Source organism: Capsicum annuum, unplaced genomic scaffold (assembly GCF_002878395.1).
Source record: "Capsicum annuum cultivar UCD-10X-F1 unplaced genomic scaffold, UCD10Xv1.1 ctg71850, whole genome shotgun sequence".
NCBI lineage: Eukaryota > Viridiplantae > Streptophyta > Magnoliopsida > Solanales > Solanaceae > Capsicum > Capsicum annuum.
In genome coordinates this window covers 1-6,073 of record NW_025881707.1, presented here as the reverse complement: position 1 = coordinate 6,073, position 6,073 = coordinate 1, and the positions used below count along the sequence as shown (strand labels likewise).

General features: G+C 38.6%; 1 long non-coding RNA gene across 1 annotated transcript; it reads right to left on the bottom strand.

Annotated features, from left to right (window-relative positions):
• Window positions 1–177: 177 nt before the first annotated feature.
• On the bottom strand, window positions 178–6,041 carry LOC124894236. Its single transcript, XR_007051088.1, has 3 exons — window positions 4,474–6,041; window positions 1,096–1,715; window positions 178–905 (listed from the first exon to the last, which is right to left on the bottom strand). It is a non-coding gene; the product is annotated as an uncharacterized LOC124894236 (long non-coding RNA).
• Window positions 6,042–6,073: the final 32 nt, after the last annotated feature.

Below are 6,073 nucleotides of genomic sequence, written 5' to 3'. Positions count from 1 at the left end.
GTCCTAATCGACAATGGCGAAGACGACACCTCTGGAATGGCCGTGCAGCCTATTTTCATCATGTGGTAAGTTTATATATAGTAAAAGAACATGTAACATCAGTAGCTATACATCCTCTACTTCTATCGAATACGAGTATCAAACGTAATATGTAGTATTAAATAAATTTGAAGTTTCATAACCAACATACTATATATACCAATCTTTATGTATTTAGTTGCATATGAGTGAGAATAATTACATGTAGTCGCGAAATTACCAATAGATTGTAGCTAAATTGACCATAGATTTTGAAGTTGAAACTTGAAAATTCGAGTTTTTGATGTTGTGATCTTTGAACATGCCAAATTTCATGTCACAAACAAATATATTTGAAGATACATCTTAAAAATCTACGGCCAAACGCTAGCAAAGTAACATGTATGTACGTACACGCAGTGTTTTCTCTGTGCTAGACAATATGTCAACCGGAGTCTGGTTTTCTTTGTTAAATGACATCTTTGTACTCGCATGTCTTCTTAATTTATCAGGCACACTTATCCAGTCGGAGGCAGCAAGCAAATGGAGAGGAGTGTTGCCATCATTATCTGGCTTGTCGATAAGGTTATGAGATTCCTACGCATTCAACAATAAGAATGTGACTACTCCTGTTTTATAATTCGATATGGCAACATGAAGAGCATTTTGGCCATTGCTGTCAAGCATTTCCAAGCTATCTGGATTGATGTTGCCCAGTCATTTCCATTGCCTGTGTGAGTGTGGGGTAACGATGTCTTCCACCCCAGCATTTTACGAACTACTACTCTCAATCCTTGTTTAACAGCATAATGCAGTGGATTCCAATCCCATTTTGTCAGTTTCCTCGCATAATGATTTGTTCCATTCCCACAGTGATGCCGCACAATCTGGATACATATATGTCGAATATTAAAAACTAAAAAAGAAGTCAGTCCGGTGCGTGAAACATCCTGCAGGTGTATATGAATCGAAAGGAGGATTCAAGCTATATACACTGTTAGTTTCAAGTTTACACTACTTATTCAATTTAATCATGAGCAGAGGTTATTAATCAACTTTAAAACCAAAAATGAGTACCCAATTGTTTCTGAATTATTGCCGCATGCAAAGCCGTTCGGCCACATGGACCGCTGTATGTTGGTCTGTTGCAGTGTTCTAAGATTTCTGACAAACAGTTGCAAGACCAGACTCCGTGGCCAGATAGAGTGGTGTCTCCCCGGCGTTGTTTGCTGGAAACTCGAAATCAGGATCTTGTTCCACCAAGAGTCTGACAGTGTCTACACATCCAGTGGTCACGACCCTGTTTGGAGTAATGTGGCACTTACCACATTCCTCCAGTAGGTAAGCCGTTACCGTAACCCGGAGCTATGGAAATGGGTTACCTTGGTAAGAACGTCCAACATGGACTCTACGCATAAACACAATATATAACAATATTTATACAACTAAGGACAACCGATATTCAAATACAAATCCCACGACCTAATAGTATTAATACAAGAGCTTCTAAATTTGACGAGAGGAATTTACAATCTCAGAATCTAAAATGTCTTAAATAAGCTCGTACATTTGTCTCAAAAGTAAAAGACAAATAAGGATAGAGGAGAAAAAGGGCAACTCGATCTCCAAGAACTCACCCTGTCTCTGAATAGTCAACTCGCACGAACTAGCTCAACAGCGGCAACTAGGACCTGGATCTGCACCAAAAAGGTACAGAAGTGTAGTATGAGTACCAAAACACGGGTACTCAGTAGGCATCATCGGCCGACTGAGCTCAAATATAATGTAAAGAAGATATAAAGTAAGACAATAATCTTAAAGTCAATGGATAAGATTGAACCTAAATCTGCTTCGATACCACTATAACACATCTATACTTCTAAAACAATAACATGACATACTACCTCTATATACTCCATAATCTCCATAACAACTGAGTATCATTTAGAAAACGTAAAGCCGTATACAAAATCGCAAGGCATCTACTTGCCATAATCATCAACAACCATCTTTAGAACATAAACATAAGAACTTACCACGACGTCCCATACCGTCGGGAAGTACACGAAAGGGAGCACTACAAAGAAACTCATCACAGCATCCCATACCACCGGAGAGTACACAAAAGAACACAACCAATAATACCATAAAGCACCACTACTCAATCAATTTACCGTAAACCGCGGGTAGCACAACCCCGCTCGTTTGGCATAAGTTCATTTTGTTTTTGTTTTCATGCACTTTGCTAATTATAAATTAGTACGTCTGTTTTAGCCAACAATAAATAGGCCATGACATGCTTTCTCTTTTCCATTTAACAGAGGGTCTAAGGCCAAAACTCCAGCAAGTCCTATAATGAAAGCTTCCAACTTGACAGAAAACAGAGTTTATCCAGCATATTCTTAAACTCATTCATATAGGAATAACATGAAACCTAACAGAAGTAGAATGCATATAGAAGATTCAAATTACGAATCTGAGATCAAGAAGTAGTAATTTTTGTTCCTGTAGGCATTTCAATTAACTGTCAAACAGAACACTTCAATGCTACCACATTGTTAAATCATGACAAATGACAGTTAAGCATATAATTATGTCAATTACATAAAAGAAATAGCACAACAATCAATTTATACCCCTGCCACAATAGATGTTGACACACGCAGCAATTCACAAGCAGTATAAGACACTGTCATAGCATAAACATGTACTCATTAATTCTATGAGGACTACTTCGCTTGGCAGAAACGTAAAGGACAAGATGAGTCCCTCTTTTATACGCTACTATTTAAATAACGATAGTGCCGAAATCAGCTTTACACCTCAACTAAACCACTAAACAACCTATGATAGTCTACAAGCATGAGAATTGGGTAATCCTGTTCAGTGCTCAGTCAGGCTAGAACAGATATTGTTACAGCTTGAATCCCAATCTAGAATAATATTCAGGTTGTTACTCTTATGCCTAAACAACTCAACCAACCATCTCCGTGGGACAAATTTGCAAGATCAATCTCTTCTAAATAAAATTATCTATTTAAAAGGTACTTCAAAAGTATTATAATTCATGATTTTTACAGTTAAAAATATTTAGAATATTTAACAAAATGGTAACAAAATAAAGAAATGCTTTAAGTCTCGATACAGCTGCATCATTCCTTTTTAGAGAGAAGGGACTAATAAATTCAAGTGTCCAACAAACCACAAGAAGAAAACCACCAGTCATCTTAATACAGTGGTTCAAATAGAACCACAAAAGAAAAGGGATGCAATTTAAGTAGTGATTACAAGAAGTACCAGAAGATACCATAAGTCTTAACAAATCATACGACAGAATTGTACAGAGTTACTATTATCAGTACCATGCATAACACCAGAAGTTTCATGAGTGCTTACCTCTTCCGGATTCACCGGGCATCATTACACTATCAACATATTCCTCCGGACTCGAACCGGGCATCATTATAATATCATACTTTTTCTCCAGTCTCGAATCGGGCATCATCATAATATCACATATTCCTCCGGACTCGAATCAGGCATCATTATAATATCACATATTCCTCCAGACTCGAATCGGGCATCATCATAATATCATATATTCCTCCGAACTCGAATCGAGCATCATCATAATATCACATATTCCTCCACTTACAACCACACACATCCATATGCATAGCCAAACCAATAAGCATACACAAAAGCTCACAATATATATTTAGAAGTAGGGACATCGGATAACGGTTGCCATTTTACTTACTAATAAGCTTCACACGTAATATGAGAATCAACAAGGGCATGGGTATTTACCAAACGTGCACAGTAATCACTTAGCAAGGGTATTCAAGTCATGATCACTAGGTAATACGATAATCGAGTGCAACCATCACAACTCCTACACATATGTATGTATCTTGGACAATCACCAAGTATCTAGGTCGTTAAGTATTTACTTAGTTCAAGCTTAAGGTGGGTCAATTCCCACTTCTAAATCCCGAGAATGCCAATGCCAAGCATACTAACACATGTCTAGCTTCTACCCGGGGATTAGGCTAAGTCATTCATACCTCACCAAAAGGGCTTACCAATCCTTTCTCGGTCATAGCAAAAGTCTCTTCAAGAATCCTTCCTAGATCAACCCAACATCGAGGTCATCTCCTATCAAGGCATTATATAGGTCAATACACTCCTAAGGATAGAGACGTATACCAATTATGTCTACTTAGGACTACTATAATGTTCTCACGCTAGTCATGAGACCACAAATAGGCTAACCAAGGTCCTCGTCTAAGGCTCAAATATCATACCTTACAATTTAATAGTCTATAGCAATCAATAAATCCCAAGTTCACCCATGTAATCAACTATCGTCTAGGTACCCCACCCAATTTCGCAAGATATCAATAGTTATATTACAAACAAGCTCAATCTATACTACGGGTAAGCCTAACCTACCTTGAATCCAAGCAACTCACGAATCAACGAACTTTTTCCTTCCTTTCCGAGAAGCTTTTCCATCCACGATCAATGCTATCAACAATACACTCCAAACATTACAATAAGAATGAAAATACCCTTTATGGCATCATTGTGCCATGGGTTTCAAATGGACACCAAAACCCCAATTGGGTTTCACCCTTGGAAAGGAGTTTCCAAGCTCATAGCCTAATTATCTTTAGGGAGTTAAAACCCTCAAGAAATTTGAGTCAAGCACACAATTTTGGGGATACAATTGACCCACAATGATTTAGGGTTTTGAGTCAAGAAATCATGAAATTAATATCAAATTAGAGAAATTCATACATTGGATTTATAGTAGAAAGGTGAATTACACAAGTTGTTAAGCTTTCAATCAACCCACAAGACCAATTTTTTTGAGTCTCCACTCTCCTAGGGATGCTAGGGTTTTAATAGGGGTGAAGAATGCTCAAAATCTGCCAAAACTCCCTTTTATACGGTTTTAAATGGGCCCGCAAGGTCAAAATTTGTTTTTGACCTTCCGGACTCATTTGGACTCAATTTTTCGCAAACGAACTATGTAACCCCACTAATTTTGACATTCCGGACGTATTGGTGATCTCAGATTTTCCATACGAGGTCATTTAAACCACTTGTGGGTCCCACACTCATATTTTAATTTTGACTTTTTAGACTAATGGGTCGAAATGAGCTTGGGTGCTGTGGGATCTAAACCAAGGGTCTATCCATCCTAGAATCGATATTACATATCTGCTGGCATAGTCGAAATTTGCATCCAAAATTATTTTACTGAATTTTTCGCTGGACGACCATTCAGAATCGACGAAGACTCAAATTGGAAAAGTGGTTCTAAAAACCAAACGAACCGCCAGGTAATCGCACTATCGGTTCTAGCAAGTCATTAATGACTTGGGACGGCTATGGAGGAGCTCTATCAGTGAAAATAAGAAAGAACACGGCAAATGACCTGAAGGGTCATTACAACATCCCCTACTAAGGAACTTGCATCCCCGAAAGTTAAAGATAAGCAAGTACCTGAAGTCTCAAATAGGTGAGGGTACTGGGCTCGCATCTCTCTCTCTAACTTCCAAGTGGCCTCCTCCACTGGGCGGTGCCTCCACTGAACCTTAACGACAGAAATCTCTCTAGTACGCAGTCGCCTCACATCACTAGCCAATACAAGCACGGGCTCCTCCACAAACGTCAACTGATCGTCCAACTGGACCAAGTCCCATCTAAGCACATGAGAAGGATCCGAAATATACTTCCGCAACATAGAGACATGAAAAACCGGATGGACAGCGGAAAAGTCTGGAGGTAGAGCCAACATGTTGTAATGACCCTTCAGGTCATTAGGCGCATGTGACATGTTCGAACCTTGCAACAGACAAAATCAATATACTTAAGTGGAAAAGTATTTTGTCATGGCTTCTCTACTTCTAGCATTTCTTTTTTGAACTGCTTTGAATTGTTTTTCTTTGCGATGAAGGTCTATAAAAATTCGAAAACCTCTCTGCCTTCCAATGTATGGGTAATAGCTATGTATACTCTTTCCTCCTCAAACTCCACATGCGGA